The sequence below is a fragment of the Podarcis gaigeae genome (assembly GCF_964106915.1).
Source record: "Podarcis gaigeae genome assembly, chromosome: 3".
NCBI classification, from domain to species: Eukaryota; Metazoa; Chordata; class Lepidosauria; order Squamata; family Lacertidae; genus Podarcis; species Podarcis gaigeae.
The window spans coordinates 114,432,396-114,455,411 of NC_139680.1; the positions used below are offsets into that span (position 1 = coordinate 114,432,396).

General features: G+C 43.0%; 3 long non-coding RNA genes across 5 annotated transcripts; 1 reads left to right on the plus strand and 2 right to left on the minus strand.

The window, feature by feature from the left end:
* Nucleotides 1-904: 904 nt before the first annotated feature.
* LOC310842201 lies at nt 905-19,248 on the plus strand. Its single transcript, XR_014562992.1, has 3 exons — nt 905-1,064; nt 18,037-18,299; nt 18,708-19,248. It is a non-coding gene; the product is annotated as an uncharacterized lncRNA (long non-coding RNA).
* Nucleotides 3,106-8,728, minus strand: LOC310842066. 3 transcript variants are annotated; one of them, XR_014562804.1, is made up of 4 exons: nt 8,701-8,728; nt 4,496-4,657; nt 3,440-3,566; nt 3,106-3,326 (listed from the first exon to the last, which is right to left on the minus strand). It is a non-coding gene; the product is annotated as an uncharacterized lncRNA (long non-coding RNA). The 3 variants fall into 3 exon arrangements; XR_014562805.1 differs by lacking the exon at nt 8,701-8,728 and adding an exon at nt 7,229-7,243; XR_014562806.1 differs by lacking the exon at nt 8,701-8,728 and having other exon boundaries at nt 4,496-4,751.
* On the minus strand, nt 16,262-22,114 carry LOC310842118. The gene is made up of 3 exons (XR_014562887.1): nt 21,575-22,114; nt 19,255-19,399; nt 16,262-16,486 (listed from the first exon to the last, which is right to left on the minus strand). It is a non-coding gene; the product is annotated as an uncharacterized lncRNA (long non-coding RNA).
* Nucleotides 22,115-23,016: the final 902 nt, after the last annotated feature.

A 23,016-nucleotide genomic window follows, 5' to 3' on the forward strand; every position in this document is an offset into this window, starting at 1 on the left:
TACTGAGAAATATTCTGACAGAATAAAACAACCTGCGAGGGAGTATCTCACCAGTACTTTCACTACTCGTAGCATAAAGTAGTCTTTAAAAGAAAAAATCAAATCACCCCAAATGCTAAAATAAGTGTTTATTGGAGGAAAGAAAGCAGGATGCGAGGAATCCATCGATGTGTGCCCGGGTAATGCCTAGGAGTTTTCAGCAGATGTCTTCTTCTTTTCTGGATTCAGTTCAGAAACCCACTGCGTAACAGCAATCTTATTATTTATACCTCACCCATCTAGCTGGGTTGCCCCAGCACAAATAAAAACATCAAACGTTAAAAACTTCCCAATAGAGGCTGCTTTTGTTTTTGAAGCGAGAGAGAATATATCCATTTTAAAATTTGATTTATATCCTGTTTTTTCCTCCATGGTAGGATGGGGGGCGCAGTGAAGAGGATAACAGGGATCCCAGACACAGCAAGAATTTAAAGCACTATGATGCTATTTCAAACAGTCATGGCTTTCTCCAGAGCATTCTGGGAGCTGTAGTTTCTTCAGGGTGCTGGGAATAGCTAGAAGTCTTCCTATTCTTCCCCACGGAGCTATGATTCCCGGAATGGCTTAACAACCAATCCCTGTCCTCAGGGAACTCTGGGAATTGCAACTCAGTGAGGGGAAGAGGGGTCTCCGAACACCTCTCGGCTCCCTCAGCAAACTACAGCTCCCAGAATTATTTGGGGGAAGCCATGACTGTTTCAAATGGTATCCTAGTTCTTTGAATGGATGGCATGAATGTGGCCTTGGGGGAAAAAGGGGCATGTATTAAATTACAATCTCTTCTGAAATGATCCTTTGGGGAAGGAGGAACTCGAGGATCTCCAGGTAGAAGTCTGGGAATTTCCCTAGCCTGATGCCTTGGGGAGCTGCTGCCAGCCAGTGTGGACAATATTGAGCTAATGGCTCAGTGGCCTGGCTTGTTATAAGGCAGCTTCCTAGCTACCTGTGTAAGGAATGTGCTAAGCAGGGTTTGCTTTTGCTGGTTTAGGGATAGAGGGTTTGGATGAAACAGGCGTGAGTCGGAGGTAGCATAGTTTGGCAAGCCTGTGTTTTCTGGTGCAGTGGTACCACGGGTTACAGATGCTTCTGGTTACAGACGCTTCAGGTTACAGAAGCTTCAGGTTACAGACTCTGCCAACCCAGAAATAGTACCTCGGGTTATGAACTTTGCTTCAGGATGAGAACAGAAATCGTGCTCCGGCGGTGTGGCGACAGCGGGAGGCCCCATTAGCTAAAGTGATACCTCAGGTTAAGAACAGTTTCAGGTTAAGAACAGACCTCCAGAATGAATTAAGTTCTTAACCCGAGGTACCACTGTACTGTCTAGCCTTGCCCCCAAAGTGCTGTGGAAAGATGAATGCTTGTTCTCGGCTGAAACAACTTTCAGTGGATGTTGCCCACTTGCTTTAAAGCATATATTCAGGCTAGGATTTCAAAAAGGGGCAGAATAGGCTGGATTTCTCGGAAAGCTGAATTTTGCTCTCAACGCTGCATTCTAAATAGTGGCAGTCACACTGTGAATTTTCCCATATCAAAGCCCATCTGGATTCTCATGTCATATATACAGAGAAATATAAAGGAAAAAGAACACAGTTTAGTCAAACGGATAAAATTTTCTTACAGTTCTCTTACTCAGTGCTTGCAGCAAAGATTACTGCTGTTGCTGCATGTTCCAATCTTCTTTGCATTATTAGGGCATTCTGCGTAGAAGCACATTCCACCACTGGTGTAGCAGTTTTTCTTTGAGTAATTTGCTCAAGAAGTTCTGTCCAAAACAGTAAATGCTTGAAAAAATGGTCTAAGCTTAATAAGAGGCAGGATAACCTAGTGTGTGATCTGATTCTTGCTTGTTTAAGAAATTTGTTTACCAATTACAGAATGCTTAGTTAATCTTCTTCCTTTACAGATAAATTTGTCAACTGTGTTTAAATAAATTTGCACGTTCCCCAAACCCCAGTACATAGATGTCTTTTACTAACTGGACAGCGTCTGAAGGACTTAGAGCAACAGAACAATCTGGCAATTATAAGAAATTCTGTCCTTGGTATGCCTTTTCCCCCCTTCTCAGTTTGATTCCCTGGCACCATATCTGTATAAATTAACTATTCCAAAATACAGATGTGCCTTCACACTGGCCAGATTTGATGTGATGCCCTCTGCCGTACTTGAGGGCAGATATCAAAAGATTCCAACTGAGAAACGACTCCGCCCCTGTGGAGATGGCAATCCGGGAACAGTGGCTCACGTTCTCCTGTCCTGTCCCCTTTATAAAGACCTGAGTAATGAGATCATTACCCCACTCTTACTTACCATCCCAGGCCGCCCATCTGAGGCCACATTGTTCTTCTTTTATCAGATCAAAATGATCAGACAACAGCAAAGGTTGCTAGGTTTATCGAGGGTGCAATGAGATTAAGGGCCACTATCTGAACGATAATCTTGGCCATTTGATTGCCATTTTTACCAATTGCTGTCCTTTTTATTTGTATATATTTTATTTGTATATATTGCTTGTTTTATGTTGCTATGGCCGTTGACTAATGCAAATAAAGTTTATCTATCTATCTATTTCACCGATAAATGCATTTTTATGCACACTAGATTCCAGTATATCCATTTTTTGTATGTGTTTCTCAGCTGGAAAACTGCAATGCAAAATTCAGAGCAGTGTGAATTTCAAAGGATGGCTGTGTTTTGTTCCACACATTGTTTTGATGAGTGCATATTAGGCAGTTTCACCCCTAAATGCGAACAGAACCCCCCTTCTCCTCCTTGCAATTGAGGAGATGCCAAATAAGCCACTTTATGTGATATGTGCAGATTAGCTTTCTTTCTGCAGGCTGCAAGTCTGAGCTGTCCTTGGCACAGAAGAGAAGCGTCTTTGCTAGAACAGCCTGTAGATATCCCCCCCCCCCCCCGTTCATGAGGCCAAAAAGTTATTTATGTTCTGGAGTTCATAGGGACTAGGTGGGCGAAGCAGTCATTTTTACAAAAGGTAGCAAGTGTTTGTTTTTCAGAGATAGGAAACTTCATTCTCCCTTTATGGAAATCAGCACACACCACTGGTTCATATGCCCAACTGCATTGCTTTTATTAGAAGAGGAAAATGCAAGATTTCTGTTAGACAAGAAGGTGTTGTTCCCTTTTGGGAAGGTTGACTAGCTGAGAAGCTCAAATGCACAAGGCCTCTGGGAGTGGCCATGAAGAAAGAGCCCGTGTCACAGGAACATTGCTTCAGGATTCAGAAACGTCCGAATCTTCTTCTGGGTGGATAATTGATGCCTACCCTAAGGGAACAGGTAAACACGGTGAAGATATTCTGAAATATGAGAGATTAGGATTTATTTGCCCCCCACAATATGATAGGATGCTGCTGGTGAAAGGGAGGGAAACAGCTTACCAAAAGCAGCAGTAGATCTGGGACGGATCCTGAGGGCATGGTCCCCACAACTTTTCCTCCCTGTAACACTCCTTAAGATTTCTGCATACTCCATTTGCACATTTTTTACTCCTAGCCTGGTTTAACCCTGGGGGTGTTTAAAGAAACAAGAGGAACATCGTGATTAAGGGCAGGCCTTCCTGAGCTGAAACACTCTTCCAATATTGTCATCATCATCATAATTTATTATTTTTATCCTGCCCATCTGGCTGGGTTTCCCCAGCCACTCTGGGCGGCTTCCAACAAAGATTAAAAATACATTAGAATGTCACACATTAAAAACTTCCCTGATCAGGGCTGCCTTCAGATGTCTTCTAAATGTTAGGTAGTTGTTTATCTCTTTGACATATGAGGGGGGGAGGGGGCATTCCACAGGGCGGGTGCCACTACCGAGAAGGCCCTCTGCCTGGTTCCCTGTAGCTTTGCTTCTTGCAATGAGGGAACTGCCAGAAGGCCCTCTGCATTGGACCTCAGCGTCTAGGCAGAACGATGGGGGTGGAGATGCTCCTTCAGGTATACTGGGCCAAGGCCAGGAAGGGCTGAGGGAGTTGGGTATGTTTAGCCTGGAGAAGATAAGTCTGAGAAGCAATATGCTGTCTAAAACTTTAAAGGGCTGTCCCATGGGAAATGGAGCAAGCTTGCTTTCTCCTGCCCTGGGTGGGAGGACTCAAACCAACGGCTTCAAGTTACAAGAAAGGAAATTCTGGCTGAGCATTAGGAAGAACTTTCTGATGATAAGAGCTGTTCTGCAGTGGAACCTCAAAATGTGGTGGACTCCCCTTAAGTGAAGGTTTCTAAACAGAGCTTGGATGGCCATCTGTCAGAGATTCTCTAGCTGTGGCTTCAGCATTGCTGTGGGCTGGACTTAGATGACTCTTGCGGCTCCTTTCCAACTCTATGAATATATTTCTCGGACTATGCAATTAAAACAGCAAAGAATTCCACCCACTCCACAGGGTTAATGTTTCCTGCTCTCCCACCTGTAGGCTGAAGATTGGTGGTCCCCAAACATCTTACCTGGCAATAGAAGGACGATAACAAAAGACAGAAGGAAGGTGGTCTTCATGGCTGAATCTCAGAGCTTCCAGAGCCTCAGTGTTTCCAGAAAATGGGGAAGAGAGGGAATGACGAAGGAGGAGTATTGTGGGAGAATGTCAGGTGGCTTTTGCGTATTCTCTGCTGGGAACAGCAGCATCGAAATCTGTGTGGGGGGCTGCAACAAAATGTTCCCACTCCTTGTTCGGGGCTTCATCCAGGCTGGAACAAGAGAGTTACAGTGTTGCCCAGGCCTTGCTCTTTGTGGTGTTTCAGCAATTGGCATGGGTTGTGTGTGTGTGCAGTGCTGGATTTACGTATAAGCTTAACAAGCTATAGCTTAGGGCCCCACTCTCTTGGAGCCCCCCCAAAAAAAATTTAAAGGGAATAAAACCTGGATGTACATTTCCAAAATATAAGATACAAAACAAATAAAATAAAACCTACATAAGCAACAGTGCTTTGTGTTGTGTAGGCTCCTATGATGGAAGTAATGGGTCCCGTCTGCTAGCCCGCTCCCTAAAATATCACTGGTTTACTCTTTTCTATATACAGTATAAGGGGCCTACATTCTGCATGGACTGGTAGCATGGAACACGTACAAATGGCTTTAGATTCCTATTAGGTCCGTAAATGACCATATAGCACATATTCAACACAAAAAACAGCAACAATTTGTTGTTGACAAGGGACAGCAGGACATATATAGGGCCCCATTACCTTCAGTAGCTTTGGGCCTCATCCAACCTAAATCTGGCGGTGTGTGGGTGGGTGGAGAAAGAAAGAGGTCAGGTACAAAGGACTCTTCCCTCCCCAATCCACTGAGTTTTTATTCTGCTGCAATAGAGGGCTCAGGTTTGGGACTGGCTTCTAGGAGGGTCTGGTTGTGGCTCTGGAGAATGGGAAATTTGGGGAGAGTGGAGAGGGGAAGCTGTGTACTGTCTAGTGTTTTAAGCCTTAGGGAACGGGGGCATTCATGGGGCCTTGACACACAATCCCTACTTGCTGCACGGAGGAAAAGGCGTGGGGCAGTCTAATCAAGGGGAGGGTTTTCAAATGGGCATTGAGTAACCACACTCGTGGATCTTGTGATCTGAAATTAAGGTAAAAAGATAAAGAAAAGGGACGCCTGGATGGTTAAGTCCAGTCAAAGGTGACTATGGGGTGTGGCTCTCATCTTGCTTTTAGGCTGAAGTAGGCGGTGTTTGTCCACAGACAGATTTCCGGGTCATGTGGTCAGCCGGACTAAACTGCTTCTGGTGCAATGGAACACCGTGACAGAAGCCAGAGCGCATGGAAATGCCGTTTATCGTCCCGCTGCAGCAGTATCTATTTATCTACTTGAACTGGTGTGCTTTCGAACTGCTAGGTTGGCAGGAGCTGGGACAGAGCAACAGGAGCTCACCCAGTCACGGGGATTCGAACCACCCATGAGTCTAAGTGGTTTAGACCACAGCATGTTGAGAACAAGTATGAAGATTCTGGACTGAGAAAAATGGCACCTAATGAAGATGCCACCTGCTTGTTTGTGGGGCCCTGAAAGAAAGTGATCTCATTGAATGATAACTTCACATGTGCCAGAACGTTGCATTTTTATGGTTTTAACTGTTGGAAGAATTACGGCTAAAACTGGATGGGTGGGTGGAGTGGAAGAGAGGGGCAGGGGAAATACCTCCACTCAGTTTAACTGAGCTGGCATCTATCTGTCTCGGAAGACAATGGAGGAGTGTGCCTTTGTGAGTGAGGTCAGGCTGATGGATAGTTGCAGCACCTGCTGTGGTTGTGGAGACTGATGCAGGAGAGACATGTTTTGTTTCAGCTGGGGCAGATGAAGGTGTCTAGTTGTGCAGCTGCAGCTGCACCACGGCTTTTCTCCTCTCTGCGCTGGAATCCCCTGGGATCTTCTACCGCTTAGCAGAGGTTGGGGGTTGGTGGGTGTGGCGTTCGTACGGAGCCCCTGGTTGTTTCACAGACTATTGACCCACACACCACTACAGTGGTACCTCGGGTTAAGTACTTAATTCATTCCGCATGTCTGTTCTTAAACTGAAACTGTTCTTAACTTGAAGCACCGCTTTAGCTAATGGGGTCTCCTGCTGCCACTGCGCCGCCGCAATACAATTTCTGTTCTCATCCTGTACCTTAACCCAAGGTACTATTTCTGGGTTAGCAGAGTCTGTGACCTGAAGCGTATGTGACCTGAAGCGTCTGTAACCCGAGGTACCACTGTAATCCTCTGCCACCAACAAGGTTCTCCCCAGTAAAACACTTAGTCTCAGTCGGGTTCTCAAGTTAACAGTGAAGATTGTAAGGTAAAGGGACCCCTGACCATTAGGTCCAGTTGTGGCTGACTCTGGGGTTGCGGTGCTCATCTCGCTTTATTGGCCGAGGGAGCTGGCATACAGCATGTGGCCAACATGACTAAGTTGCTTCTGGCGAACCAGAGCAGCCCACGGAAACGCCGTTTACCTTCCTGCCAGAGCGGTACCTATTTATCTACTTGCACTTTGACGTGCTTTCGAACTGCTAGGTTGGCAGTAGCAGGGACCGAGCAATGGAAGCTCACCCCATCGTGGGGATTTGAACCGCTGACCTTCTTGATCAGCAAGTCCTAGGCTTTGTGGTTTAACCCACAGTGCCACCCGCGTCCCATAACAAAGACTGTAGTTTATTGCAAACACAAATAAACTTTAAATGTGTTTGAAACGCTGTTACCCTTTCTCCTCTTAGTTTTATTTTATCCTCTCTCTAACTCACTCTAACTCCTCCACCTCCCCTCACACAAGAACCAACTGCACTAACTGTCTCTCTATTTCCAACTGTCTTCCAACTGCTTTCCCAACTGTCTAAACCTCTGGCTAAGCCTTTTTAAAAACAGGTAGGCTCGCCTCTGGGCTTTTCTATTGGTCTACCTATTAACCCTCTCTCCCCCCCTGTACAGATATTTGCCAAAGAACGGGCAAACGCCACAGTGGGCCACCTTTGTAACAGTACAGTGGTACCTCTGGTTAAGTACTTAATTCATTCCAGAGGTCCGTTCTTAAACTGAAACTGTTCTTAACTTGAAGCACCGCTTTAGCTAATGGGGTCTCCTGCTGCTGCTGCTGTGCCGCCGCAACACGATTTCTGTTCTCATCCTGAAGCAAAGTTCTTAACCCAAGGTACTATTTCTGGGTTAGCGGAGTCTGTAACTTGAAGCGTCTGTAACCCGAAGTACCACTGTAATCCACTGCCACCAACCAGTTTCTACCCGGTAAAACACTTAGTCTCAGTCGGGTTCTCAAGTTAACAACGAAGATTGTAGGTTATTGCAAACACAGATAAACTTTAAATGCATTCAAAATGCTGTTACCCTTTCTCCTCTTAATTTTATTTTATCCTCTCTCTAACTCACTCTAACTCTTCCACCTCCCCTCACACAAGAACTAACTGCACTAACTGTCTCTCTATTTCCAACCGTCTTCCAACTGCTTTCCCAACTGTCTAAACCTCTGGCTAAGCCTTTTTAAAAACAGGTAGGCTCCGCCTCTGGGCTTTTCTATTGGTCTACATATTAACCCTCTCTCTCCCCCTGTACAGATATTTGCCAAAGAACGGGCAAATGCCACAACGGGCCACCTTTGTAACAGTACAGTGGTACCTTGGGTTAAGAACTTACCGTATTTTTTGTTCTATAAGACTCACTTTTTCCCTCCTAAAAAGTAAGGGGAAATGTGTGTGCGTCTTATGGAGCGAATGCAGGCTGCACAGCTATCCCAGAAGCCAGAACAGCAAGAGGGATTGCTGCTTTCACTGAGCAGTGAGCCCTCTTGCTGTTCTGGCTTCTGAGATTCAGAATATTTTTTTCCTTGTTTTTCTCCTCCAAAAACTTGGTGCGTCTTGTGGTCTGGTGCGTCTTATAGAGCGAAAAATACGGTAATTTGTTCTGGAGGTCCGTTCTTAATCTGAAACTGTTCTTAACTTGAGGTACCACTTTAGCTAATGGGGCCTCCTGCTGCTGCTGCACCGCCACCGTGCGATTTCTGTTCTCATCCTGAATCAAAGTTCTTAACCCGAGGTACTATTTCTGGGTTAGTGGAGTCTGTAACCTGAAGCGTATGTAACCCGAGGTACCACTGTATTGCTGATGAGCTGAGCCTTCCCGATGTATCAGGACAGGTGGGGTGGGAAGAGAGATTATTCTGTACTTTAAGCAAGAGCTTTGCTACATGCATCCATTGGAAGGTGTTAAAACCTTGGAGTGACAACTATACCATTGTGTTTCAGTACCCTGAGGTAGAAAACTCCAATCCATGCTTGGAAAACAAAGAAAAGGGTTTGAGACTTCCGGAGGCGGCGCAAAATAGCAATGGCGGTCCTCTTTACCTGGTGAAGAGGGGCTCCGCGAAAAAGGGTCGTCCGCTACGGCAAAGCGGAGACCCGTTAAGAAAAACCGCAGGCAGAGCGAGCCTGCGGCCGTGGGACTCGGCGGGCGCCCAAAGCCCCCCCGGAAACGAAGAAGGGGCTCCGTAAGGGGCTCTGGAACGCGAAAGGGGGAGCGGCGCTATGAGTTCATCGCTCTTTTCGTGGATGCAAAGCCGCGCTGCTGCTGCTGATGAGCGCCGACCTTTCTTCTTGAAAACATCAAAATTGGCTGCTACATACCCGTGAGTAAGGGGAGCTAAACATCGGAAAATTTGGGAATTTGGTTGAAATTCGGCTGAAAACGGGAGGCGAGTAACAGGAAGTCCGTCTCCCGATCCTGCTAACCAGATTAAAGCAATTGCGCAGAAGAGTGCTGAAGCGCTGAAAGGGGACTGTAAAACTAAAACGAGGGTGCATTTGACAGACTTTGTAGCGAAAAGACAAGCAGGAAATCTCTGTAAAAGTTGTGGATTTTATCTTTGGGACCTTCTTCCTAATTTTGAGCTATGTGGAGTTAAAAGAGACAACCCAGCGATCGGGCTGTCAGTGTGCAAAGGAGAGCTGTCAAACTGCTGATACTGTTATTGGAGCTTAACTGATACATAGACTGAGACATTAACGTTTAAACATTGTTGCTGGGACCTTTCTTGACACCTTGTGGCTTCTCTTTAAGACAAAGAAAGCCTGTGGAAACTTCCTTTTGTGCTCTGGAACTATCAAAGACTTAACATAGGGAATATAAGAACTTCAATGGCGGACAAGAGTTCTCTCCTTCCTTGAAACTTTGAAATACCCCCACCTAGAGGATTGTGGAGATATAGAGGCCTGGGAACTGTACTTTATTGTGATTCTCTGTGGTTAAATTGTTTACACTCTGGACTTTGTCTAACTTATGAAACAAAAGAAAACTTGACCTTGAACAGAGGCAGGTGTGGAATGAGTGGTACAGGGAGAACAAGAGCAGCTAAAGCTAAAGAGAAAGAAAAGAAACCAGGGCAACTTGTTCAAACAACCCTATCTCATCAACGAAGATCATCCGTTCCAACTGTGCTGACAGCACAGGAGGTGGAATTTGAAGAGCCTGCTGCAGAGCCCGCTGCAGAAGATATGGCAACTGGAGGATGTGAAATAGTCCTGAAGCAAATCTTGGAACAACTTGGAATTTTAAATCAAAAAGTGGACAATCAATCATCAAAAATTGACCAAGCTACATCCTCTATCACTAAATTATCTGAGCAAGTTTCCCATCATACCCAGGCAATTGAAAAATTACAAGGGGCAACGACTGAAAATTATAAGCTTGCGGTGGAAGCTTGTCAAAAAGCAGAACAGGCGAACAAAAAGGTTGATGAGATTAGGGGGGAAGTAAGGCCTCTGAAAAGACAGGTAGGGGAACAACAAGCCTACCTGTCATTGGTTGAATTGAAAAGTAAGGAAAATAATCTCAGATTAAGGGCTATCCCAGAATTGGAGGAAGGAAACCTACAGGGATTTTTGACACTTTTGTTCTCCAAATTCTGGGGGATAGAGGAAGATAAGGATTTTAAAATTGTGACTGCCTTTAGACTGGGAAAATTGATAAAAAAGGACAAGTCCAGAGACTGTTTGGTTATTTTGAGATCGAGAGAGGAAAGAGACAAGATACTAGGCCTACATTTTAAAAAATCCTTGGAGATAGAAGGAAAAAAGGCTGAAATTTACAGAGACATACCTAAACACCTTTTGGACCTTAGGACTACTTATATAGACTTGACCAAATTGTTGAGATATAACACAATCCCTTATAGGTGGGAGTTTCCGCAAGGACTATCATTTACTTACAAAGGAAGGAAAGTAAGAATTAAAACACCGGAGGACCAACAGAAGTTCCTACACGACCACGAGGAGGACCTCCAGAAAGGAGCTGCAGCTTCTTGGCCTCCACCACCACCGGGACCATCTCCAAAGCCTACACCGCCTGGATCTGGACCAACATTACCACCTCCGGGATCGGGGGGAAGTCTAGACACCCCATTGTAGACCCACCAATTAGACCAGGATGTCGCTGCAGCTTCTTAGTTGGAATATAAATGGCGGAAATTCTCCGGAAAAAAGAAGAAAAGTATTTCATATATTGAAAAAAGAACATTTGGACATTATTTGCCTGCAAGAAACGCATGTGACAAGGCTCCACAGAAAAGTGTTAATTAATAAAAGACTAGTCCAAGAATTTATCTCTTCGGATAAAGTGAAGAAAAGAGGTGTGGTGATATATGCAAAGGAGAGCCTGTCACCGAAATTCTTATTTAAAGATGAACACGGCAGAATTTTGGCGATTGAAATTCAGACACAAGGAGAAAAATTTCTGATATTAGGAATATACGCCCCAAATGAAGGAAAATCGGAATTTTTCAGGAAGCTGCATGAGATTATGCTGGACTATTTAGACTATAACAACATCATCATGATGGGTGACATGAATGGGGTTGTGTCTGTAAATATGGATAAGTCGCAAAGTGCTAACATAACGAAAGATGGCAGACTACCTAAAACTTTTTTTGAAATGACTGACAATGTGGACTTGATTGACATATGGAGGGTTAAGAACCCCCTAGGAAAAGAAGGGACTTTCTTTTCTGAAGCTCATCTGACATGGACACGAATCGACCAAATATGGATAACTAGAGGACTGGCACCCAAGACTAGAAAGGTGGAAATCTGCCCAAAAACCTGCTCCGACCATAATGCTTTGAAAATGGAATTGAGACTAAATACAACCGGATCCTTCAGATGGAAAATGAATGACACCTTATTAAGGGACGAGAAGATTGTTAAGAAGGCCCAAAAAACTTTAAAGGACTATTTTGAAATAAATTTAAATACTACTGTGGAAAAAAGAATAATCTGGGACGCAAGTAAAGCAGTCATGAGAGGGTTTCTAATACAACAAAATACGATCAAGAAAAAATTCTGGAATGAAAAGAAGGAGAAGATATTGGAAAAAATAAGAGATGGAGAGAAAAAATTAAGATCTAGGCCAAAGTCGAAGGAGGTGCTGAGAGAAGTGAAATTCTTCCAAGCACAATATTTGAAATTGATAAATCAAGAGGTGGAATGGAAAATTAAACAAATGAAACAAAGATCCTTTGAATCAGCAAATAAGTGTGGGAAACTGCTAGCATGGCAGTTGAAAAAGAGACAAAAACTTAATACTGTTACAAATCTAGAGATTGATGGGAGAATGGTTCAGAAACCCGAGGAAATTAGAAAGTGCTTCCAGAGATATTTCAAAGAACTTTATTCACAAGGGCCACAGAAAGATTCGGAGGTGGACCAATTTCTTAAAACCAATGGATTACAGAAAATACCTCAGGAAATGAGAACAACCCTGAATAGTAATATTACACAGCAAGAAATTGAAAGTGCCATTCAGAACCTACAATTAGGCAAATCTCCAGGCCCCGACGGACTTACCTCCAAATACTATAAGGTTTTGAAAGACTATTTGATACAGCCTTTGTTGGAGGTTTGTAACCAGATTATGGAGGGGAGGAAGGCACCGGAAACGTGGAAAGAAGCCTTCATCACATTGATACCCAAATTAGAAACTGAAAAGACTCAGCTGAAGAACTACCGCCCCATCTCACTCCTAAATGTGGATTACAAAATTTTTGCAGACATTTTGGCAAGTAGGTTTAAAAAAGTCCTTAATGAAGTGATCCATAAAGACCAGGCTGGCTTTCTCCCTGGTAGGCATTTGTTTGGCAACACAAGAAATATTATCGACATTTTGGAACTTTTACAAACAAATCTAAACACTAGAGCGGTGTTAATTTTTATTGATGCGGAGAAAGCCTTTGATAACATTTCCTGGATGTTTATGAAGAAAAATTTGGAAGGGATGGGAGTGGGGCGGGGGTTTGAAAATGGAATAGAAGCAATATATTCAGAACAAAAAGCGAAATTGATAGTAAACAATGTGGTGACAGAGGAGTTTAAAATTGAAAAAGGGACACGGCAGGGGTGCCCCCTATCCTCCCTATTGTTTATTTCAGTTCTGGAGGTGCTATTGAACATGATTAGAAAGGACCGGTTGGTACAGGGAATTGAGGTCGGAGTGAAACAATATAAATTGAAAGCATTTGCAGATGACCTGGTATTAACATTGCAGGAGCCTGTCTCTAGTACTAAAAGAGTGTTAGAATTAATTTCGGACTTTGGTCGGGTGGCGGGATTTAAGCTGAACAAGCAAAAAACTAAGGTTATAGCAAAAAATTTGACAAGTACAGAAACAGATGAGTTTGTGAAGGAAACAGAATTAAATGTGGTTAAAAAAGTAAAATACCTAGGGGTGTATCTGACCTCCAAAAATTTGAACTTGTTTAAGGATAACTATGAGAAATGTTGGTTAGAAATCAAAAGAGATTTGGAAACATGGTCAAGATTGAAACTTTCCTTGTTGGGCCGAATAGCAGCTATAAAGATGAATGTATTGCCAAAAATGCTATTTTTGTTTCAGACCCTACAGGTCGTGGACAAGGTGGAATGTTTTGGAAAGTGGCAGAAGGATATTTCTAAGTTTGTTTGGCAGGGCAAAAAGCCCCGAATAAGAAAGAGGGGGATTTGCCCTGCCAGACTTGAGGTTATATTACGAAGCTGCAGCCTTCTGCTGGTTGAAAGATTGGATTTTACTGGAAAACACTGATGTCCTAGATCTGGAAGGGTTTGACAATGCTTTTGGGTGGCATGCATATTTGTGGTATGACAAGGTTAAAGTGCACAAATTGTTTAAAAACCACATTGTCAGGAGAGCAATTTTAATGGTCTGGACAAAATATAAAGACTTATTGGAGAGTAAGACTCCGAGGTGGCTCTCACCGGTGGAGGCCAAGGCACGTAAGAGACCTAATATGGAAGCCAATTGGCCTAAATATGGGGAAATCATTGAAAAGATTGGAGACAATTGGAGGTTGCAGAGCTTGGAAAAACAAAAAAACAAGGTGCGAGATTGGTTGCATTATGCACAAATTCAAGAGGTCTTCAAAGTAGATAAGAAGGTTGGATTCCAGGTGGAAAAATCGAAACTAGAGACAGAATTGTTAGAACCAAAAAGTAAACTACTTTCGAGAATGTATAACCTGCTGCTTAAATGGAATACTCAGGATGAGACAGTCAAATCCGCCATGATAAAGTGGGTGCAGGATTTGGGGCATAACATTATGTTTGAAGACTGGGAAAGGTTATGGAACACCGGAATGAAATTTACGGCATGTAGTGCCTTGAAGGAAAACATTATGAAAATGATATACCGGTGGTACATGACCCCAGTCAAGCTTGCTAAGATATATCACCTGTCTGATAATAAATGCTGGAAATGTAAAGAGGCGGAAGGGACATTCTTTCACCTCTGGTGGACCTGCCCGAAAGTGAAGGCCTTCTGGGAAATGATTCATAATGAACTAAAAAAGGTACTGAGATTTACCTTACCTAAGAAACCAGAGGCCTTCCTTCTGGGCATGGTGGACCGGAGTGTGTTTAAGAAGGACAGAACCTTTTTTATGTATGCTACTACAGCAGCAAGGATTCTGATTGCAAAATATTGGAAGACACAAGATTTACCCACACTGGAGGAATGGCACACGCAGTTGATGGATTATATGGAACTGGCCGAAATGACTGGCAGAATCCGAGACTTGGGAGAAGAAACATTCGAGGAGGATTGGAGAAAATTTAAAGACTATTTGGAAAAACACTATAAGTTGTATGAATGTTAAAAAACGCACCCTCTAGGAAATTCTAGTTTCGGTAATGTTAAATTAAAGAAATGGAAATTAAGATACAAGGAGTCAGAGATAGAATAATGAAACAACTTTATTGTGTTAAAATGAAAATGTACATGATTTGGGTTATATTACATTTGAAATTGGGTAACACGATAAAAAAGAAGATATAATAAGTATTGAAATAAGTTAATAAATTGCAGACGTTATGTATCACAGAGAATGCAGGGTTGGGAGGACGTGGGGAAGTCCAACAGATTTGGAAAAAGGAGTAAGAAAAATTTGTAACCTTTCTTTTTTACTTTTACAATACGTTCTTTATTCTTTTTTCTGTATTATATAAAACTAATAAAAAATATTATAAAAAAAGAACAGGTTTTGAAACTGCAGAGACGAGAGTTGAGTACATGCAAAGAGGCAGGGCTGTCCTTTTGCAGAAAGCTGTCTAACGAATTTTAGAAAGTTGGTTTCTTCAGGGAAATAAGAAACAATCATGAACCCCTGAAACAGTATTTCGTAAGGCAAAAGCATATGCAATCATTAGAGCTGCCATAGCTGGGTTTTGTCCTTTGAAAACGGTGTCCGGGTGGAATTTAAGAAAATCGGTTAAGATGTCTGGGAAAACCCCAGATTATTGGAAGTGTTGATTTATTTATTTTTTGCGAATTTCCAAAAAGATAGCTAAAGTACTTTGCAGAAAATAATGAGTTCTGCTTCTTCTTTGTTTTTTGGGGAAAATGCTCTAAAACAGTACATATCTGCACATCAGGCAGAACAACAGAAAAAGTACCGTATTTTTTGCTCTATAAGACTTACTTTTTCCCTCCTAAAAAGTAAGGGGAAATGTGTGTGCGTCTTATGGAGCGAATGCAGGCTGCACAGCTATCCCAGAAGCCAGAACAGCAAGAGGGATTGCTACTTTCACTGCGCAGTGATCCCTCTTACTGTTCTGGCTTCTGAGATTCAGAATATTTTTTTTCCTTGTTTTCCTCCTCCAAAAACTAGGTGCGTCTTGTGGTCTGGTGCGTCTTATAGAGCGAAAAATATGGGTAACTGCCAAGCTCCTCCATCTAACCCTTTAGAGAATATGGGCACACATAGCACACATAGCCACTAGAGGTCCTGCCTTCTCTGTCAAAAATCTCTCTGCAGAGTTTGTTGCTAATTTTGCAATACATGCAGTTACTCAGCAATCTGTTTTTGGAATGGGGAAGGCTCTGTGAACTTTGTGCTTGAAGACATCGGATGGATTTCTGCATTGAGACTATCTAGGTTTTCTCCCCTCCATAAATCATGCCTACTATGGGCAAACGTTCAATGCAATTATTGCATAGTTCTGGCTAGCTTTTGTTAGATAGAGGAGTCAGTTAGACGTGGCCATGAAGCCTTGCTCTAGGGCAAAGATACTTTGGTTTCTCTTCAGATCGTATAAATCTTTCGCCTTTTACTGCAACTTTCAGTGGGTGTTGCCCACATGTTCTCAACTATATCTTCGGGAGTGCTTAGTGTTAGTGTACACATCCTGGGCTGACAAAAATTATATTTACAATTAGAGTACAATTCAGATAATGAGAAATATTGCGAGGGAGTATCTCACCAGTACTTTGACTACTGTTTAATTGGCCCGCAGCATAAAGTAGTATATATATTTTTTAAAATAATCAAATCACCCCAAATGCTAAAATAAGATTTTACTGAAGGAAAGGAAGCAGGAATGCGAGGAATCCATTGATGTGTGCCCGGGTAATGCCTAGGAATTTTCAGCAGATATCTTCTTTTCTGGACGCAGTTCAGAAATCCATTGCGTAACCTTCAGAAATAACAGCAATCTTATTTACACCCCACCCTGGGTTGCTCCAGCACAAATAAAAACATAATAAAACATTAAAAAGTTCCCATTAGAGGCTGCCTTCACAAAGAGAACCAAGAGATACTCCCAGCTTCTTTGTTTTCGAAGCGAGAGAGAATATATCCATTTTTAAATTTAATTTATGTTACGAGAATTATAAAGTCTAAGATATAAAATAAATGTTCATAAATGTACCAGGCAAACACATACATAAATATATAAACCATATGTCTGTGAAACAGTGCAGGAAAACAGTCCTAAAGGCATTTTGACTCTTTCCGTGACCTCAAATATTCATCTGCAGTTTGGATGGAAATGGGAAAAGCATCTTCATTCTGTGCTTACAAATCCTTCCTTAAAGGGACATTTGCGTATGAATAGGGTGAGCCCGTGACCTGGACTCGGGAATTAAGTATTTATCACCACAAAAGGCTGCCCAGGTAAACCCATTAACAAGTTTCCTGCCAGACAGTATTCTGCTGTAGACTGCCCCTTCTGTGATGTATGTATGATGTATTGCAGGTGGTGGTGGTCTAGAGCTACAGGGTGAGCAATTTCAAAAGTCTATATAAGAGCTTACACACCATGGTTCTGGGTTCTTCCTCGTTCCTGCGTGGGGTGTCTGTGAGAGCACCCTGTTGCAACAGTTTAATAAAGATCAGGTTCACTAGCTGTCTTGCTTCTCAATAGTCTCAGGTTGGCCTCTGTTATTTTCTCCTACCAATAGAGAACCTACATAAGGACTCTATATGAGCTCTTGGGGTACCCCATAAGGGAAAAGGAACAGCTTTTGCTTGTAACAATTTATATCCTGTGTCTTCCTCTATGGGTGGATGGAGGAATCAGAGAAGAGGATAACAGGGATCCCAGACACATCAAGAATTTAAAGCACTATGATGCTATTTCAAACAGTCATGGCTTTCTCCAGAGCATTCTGGGAGCTGTAGCTTCTTCAGGGTCCTGGGAATAGCTAGATGTCTCCTATTCTTCCCCACAGAGCTATGATTCCCAGAATGGCTTAACAACCAATCCCTGTCCTCAGGGAGCTCTGGGAATTGCAACTCAGTGAGGGGAAGAGGGGTCCCCGAACACCTCTCGGCTCCCTCAGCAAACTACAGCTCCCAGAATTATTTGGGGGAAGCCATGACTGTTTCAAATGGTATCCTAGTTCTTTGAATGGATGGCATGAATGTGGCCTTGGGGGAAAAAGGGGCATGTATTAAATTATAATCTCTTCTGAAATGATCCTTTGGGGAAGGAGGAAATAGAGGATCTGCTTGCATAAAGAGGCTTCCAGCTTGAATCCTCACCATCTCCAGGTAGAAGTCTGGGAATTTCCCTAGCCTGATGCCTTGGGGAGCTGCTGCCAGCCAGTGTGGACAATATTGAGCTAATGGCTCAGTGGCCTGGCTTGTTATAAGGCAGCTTCCTAGCTACCTGTGTAAGGATTGTGCTAAGTAGGGTTTGCTTTCGCTGGTTTAGGGTTTGGATGAAACAGGTGTGAGTCAGAGGTGGCATAGTTTGGCAAGCCTGTGTTTTCTGGTACAGTCTAGCCTTGCCCCCAAAGTGCTATGGAAAGATGAATGCTCATAGTTACAAGGTAACTGAGATAATATAATCGTGAGTTCTGCTTGCTTTTTCTTTTTTAAAAATAAAATGCTCTAAATTTTACATAACTGCACATCAGGCAGAACAACAGAAAAAGCAACTGCCAAACCCCTCCATCTAACCCTTTAGAGAATATGGGTACACATAGCACACATCGCCACTAGAGGTCTGTTTTCGGAATGCGAAAATACCCGTAAGAAAGGCTTTGTTCACTTTGTGCTTAAACACATTGGATAGATTTCTGCATCGAGACAATCTAGGTTCTCTTCCCTACATAAATCATGCCTACTATGGGCAAACATCCATTGCAATTATTGCATCGTTTGCCTGGCTTTTGTTAGAAGAGTAAATTAGACGTGACACTGAAGCCTTGTTCTTGGGCATAGCAACTTTCAGTGGGTGTTGCCCACATGCTCTCAGCTATATCTTCATGGGTGGAAAAGGCTGAATTTGTCAGAAAACTGGATTTTGCTCCCAACGCTCCATTCTGAATAGAAGCAGACATGTGACAAGTTACAAGAGAGGAGAGTCCGACTAAACATTCAGAAAAACACACAGCAGACAGCTACTAGAGGTCCTGCCTTCTCTGTCAAAAATCTCTCTGCAGAGTTTCTGCTAATTTTGCAATATGTGCAGTTACTTGGCACTCATTTTTTTTGGCATGTGGAAGAACCCGTAAGGAAGGCTCTGTGCACTTTGTGATTGAAGACATCAGATGGATTTTTGCATGGATAATCTCCCCTGCATAAATAGTGCTGACTGAGGAAACGTTCAATGCAATTATTGCATAGTTCTGCCTGGCTTTTGTTAGAGGATTCCATTAGACGTGGCACTGAAGCCTTGTTCTCGGCCGAAACAACTTTCGGTGGGTGTTGCCCACTTGCTTTCAAGCATATCTTTAGGCTAGGACTTCAAAAAGGGGCAGAAAAGGCCGAATTTCTCAGAAAGCTGCATTTTGCTCCCAACACTGCGTTCTAAATAGTGGCAGACACGCTGTGAATTTTCCCATATCAAAGCCCACCTGGATTCTTGGTTAGATGAGTGTTACTCTCATGTCATATATACATAGAAAAATAAAGGAAAAAGAACACAGTTTAGCCCAATGGGTAGAATTTTCTTACAGTTCTCTTGCTCAATGTTTGCAGCAAAGATAGAGAGGGTCGATGCATGTTCCAATAATCGTTGCATTATTACGGCATTCCATGTAAGCGCACCTTCCACCATTTTTATGGCAGCTTTTCTTTGTAGTAATTTGCTTGAGAAGGGCTGTCAAAAACAATAGATGTTTGAAAAACGGCATAAGCTTAATGAGAGGCAGGATAACCTAGTGGGTGAGCTGATTCTTCCTTTTTAAAAAAGATTGTTCACCAATTACAGAATTCTTAGTTAATCTTCTTCCTTTTACAGATAAATTTGTCAACTGAGTTTAAATAAATTTGCACGTTCCCCAAACCCCAGTACATATGGGTCCCTTTGAAGATATCGAAGAACACATAAAATACCTTAGAATCCTATAAGCAAATGCTCCCACTCATTGCTTAGAAGAACAGAACATGGGCAGCTTTGATCCCACAACACAGACTAAAAATAACCTCAAGAGAAAAATGAGTCGGGCAGGAAGGGCTCATAAGAATATCCAGTTTCACTGATTAAATCTGACTTCATTCATTAAAGCTGGCTTCCACAGGTTCACCATCTTAAGACTGTGTCCCTAAACACTCTTGCAAAGGAATCAGTTCCTCTGAACACCATGGAATCTTCTTAAAGAAACATGATTTATTATATTATTTTAACTTCACAATGTTTCTTTAGCTCTTGTTTGTAATAAATCTAGCAGCCCAGAGTGGCTGGGACAACTCTTCCAAGGAGAGCTTGGAAGCTGAGCAGAACCTCTTCGGTGAGAAGGTCCATGATGCTTTTACAAAAGGAGCTTGCATTTCTGTAGCAACTACTTACAGAGAAAGCAGTCAAAAATGGACTGTGCAGCAGCAGCAGCTGATAGCAGAGCACTGCCTCTCTGCCTAGCCCACCTTTAAACTTTAGCATCACACGGTTCCATATTGATTAAAAAGGCACAGTTCTATAATGCAACAGCCAATCATGTGTTAACAGAGCATTAATATCCAGGATAGAAACACTAGCATTATAATCAGGAAAACTAACGTAATATTACAAACGTCTGAATGAACCCCTGGCATAAATATTTGAATATGCAATGCTGCATAATGCAGCTATTTCTACAAAGTGATTTCCCACAGTACAGTGGTACCTCAGGTTACATACGCTTCAGGTTACAGACTCCGCTAACCCAGAAATAGTGCTTCAGGTTAAGTACTTTGCTTCAGGATGAGAACAGAAATCATGCTCGATGGCGCGGCAGCAGCAGGAGGCCCCATTAGCTAAAGCGGTTCTTCAGGTTAAGAACAGTTTCAGGTTAAGAACGGACCTCCGGAACGAATTAAGTACTAAACCACTGCACAATGAATTTTCGTATGTTATGTCCAACAATACATGTACAATTTAGCCCAGTATATTCATTCTTGTACACGTGACTTGCATTGCTGGAGAATTGCATTTCAAAATTCAGAGGAGTTTGCATTTTGAAGGACGGCTGTGTTTCGATTAGTGTATTGTTTTAGAAAGAGAGAAGTATGTAGATTCACCTTCCAATGCAAAGGGGAATGAGTTCCTCCCACCCCGTATTGAAAGAGAATGCTTACATTTTGGGACTGCCCTCCCCACACCTGACCCCTCCATAGATTTTGGGACATAGGATGGTGTCGTATTCCAAATCACACTGTTTGTCCACATTTTCTCTGATACGGGCTAAGGTTTGAGTCTTTCTACATCATTTATGGGTGGCGCTGTGGTTTAGGGCATGCTGATCTCAAGGTCAGTGGTTCGAATCCCTGCAACAGGGTGATCTCCCGTTGCTCGGTCCCTGCTCCTGCCAACCTAGCAGTTCAAAAGCACGTCAAGTGCAAGTAGATAAATAGGTACCACTCCTGAGGGAAGGTGAAATGGCGTTTCTGTGTCTGCTCTGGTTCGCCAGAAGTGGCTTAGTCATGCTGGCCCCACGACCCATAAAACTGTCTATGGACAAACGCCGGCTCCCTCGGCCAGTAAAGTGAGGTGAGCGCCACAACCCCAGAGGAATCCGTGACTGGACTTAACTGTCAGGGGTCCCTTTACCTTTACCTTTTGCATCATTTACTATCCTATTCTTTTAGCACAGAAGCGAGAGGCTTCTATGATTATATGTGTGAGGAGAAAATTAGTTGCCCTTTCACCCTTCCCATCTCCTGAAACTCCTAAGGAAGAAGACTACAAGGCTCCCATTCAAAGGGGGCTGCAACCCAGGATAGAAACATGACTCCCAGGGATTGAGAATGAACCACAAACATTTCTTGCAGGACCTGCTTGCATGATCCTAAATCTTACCTGCTTCCTCCAAAAGGGAGAAGACGAGCAAAGCATAAATCAGAAAGAAGATCTTCATGGCTACTTGGATTTGTCTAAGACTCTTTCCACTCAATGGTAATGCAGAGATGGAATGGGAAAGTGCTTCCTCCTTATTTATAAGAGGTGATGCTCAGTGCTTGAGGGACCTAGATGGAATATGAGCTTGTGAGGCAATTGTGTGTGAAATGGGTACTCCTAGGAATAAGATGTGCATCATGGAAAAAAGCCACTAACCATGGATTATAGCATTGAGGGGGGAAAGTTCTCTGGGACAAGATGCCCTCTTAGATATCTAGCAGTCAAAAATATATTTGGTGACGGAATAGATCTTCCTGTTCCTTCCACGGAGCGCCAAGCCTCCTTAAATCCATTGGTTTGGATTCAGGCTGAATTTGACAATCTGTATCTGAAGGTCTACATTCAGAGCATAACCTGGTCAATTCTCCTAGGACTAGGATAGGCAATGTGATACCGTCTAAATGCTGTAGGATCTCAACTCCAATTAGACCCCTGAAATCCTGGCCAATTGGCAGGGTTGATGGGAGTTAGAATCATAGAATCATAGAGTTGGAAGAGACCACAAGGGCCATCGAGTCCAACCCCCTGCCAAGCAGGAAACACCATCAGAGCACTCCTGACATATGGTTGTCAAGCCTCTGCTTAAAGACCTCCAAAGAAGGAGACTCCACCACACTCCTTGGCAGCAAATTCCACTGTCGAACAGCTCTTACTGTCAGGAAGTTCGTCCTAATGTTTAGGTGGAATCTTTTTTCTTGTAGTTTGGATCCATTGCTCCGTGTCCGCTTCTCTGGAGCAGCAGAAAACAACCTTTCTCCCTTCTCTATGTGACATCCTTTTATATATTTGAACATGGCTATCATATCACCCCTTAACCTCCTCTTCTCCAGGCTAAACATGCCCAGCTCCCTTAGCCATTCCTCATAAGGCATCGTTTCCAGGCCTTTGACCATTTTGGTTGCCCTCCTCTGGACACATTCCAGTTTGTCAGTGTCCTTCTTGAACTGTGGTGCCCAGAACTGGACACAGTACTCCAGGTGAGGTCTGACCAGAGCAGAATACAGTGGCAGAGTTGTAGTCCAACAGTTTCTACCACATTTTCTACTCCTGCTCAAGGTGTTTGTGAACGAGTTTATGAAGCAGAGCAGCAGAACTACCATGAAAACTGAAATCTTGAAGAAGAAATGTAGTTCTCAGCATTTTAGTGTGAAATTCTCCTAATACACTCTTTTTGCCTGATGCATAGATTTTTGCAAAGCAATTTCCTCTAATATAATACATATTGGCACGTGATTTTCACTGGTAAATGCATTTTTATGCCCACTAGATTGCAGTACAAGTGGTACCTCAGGTTGCATACGCTTCAGGTTACATACGCTTCAGGTTACAGACTCCGCTAACCC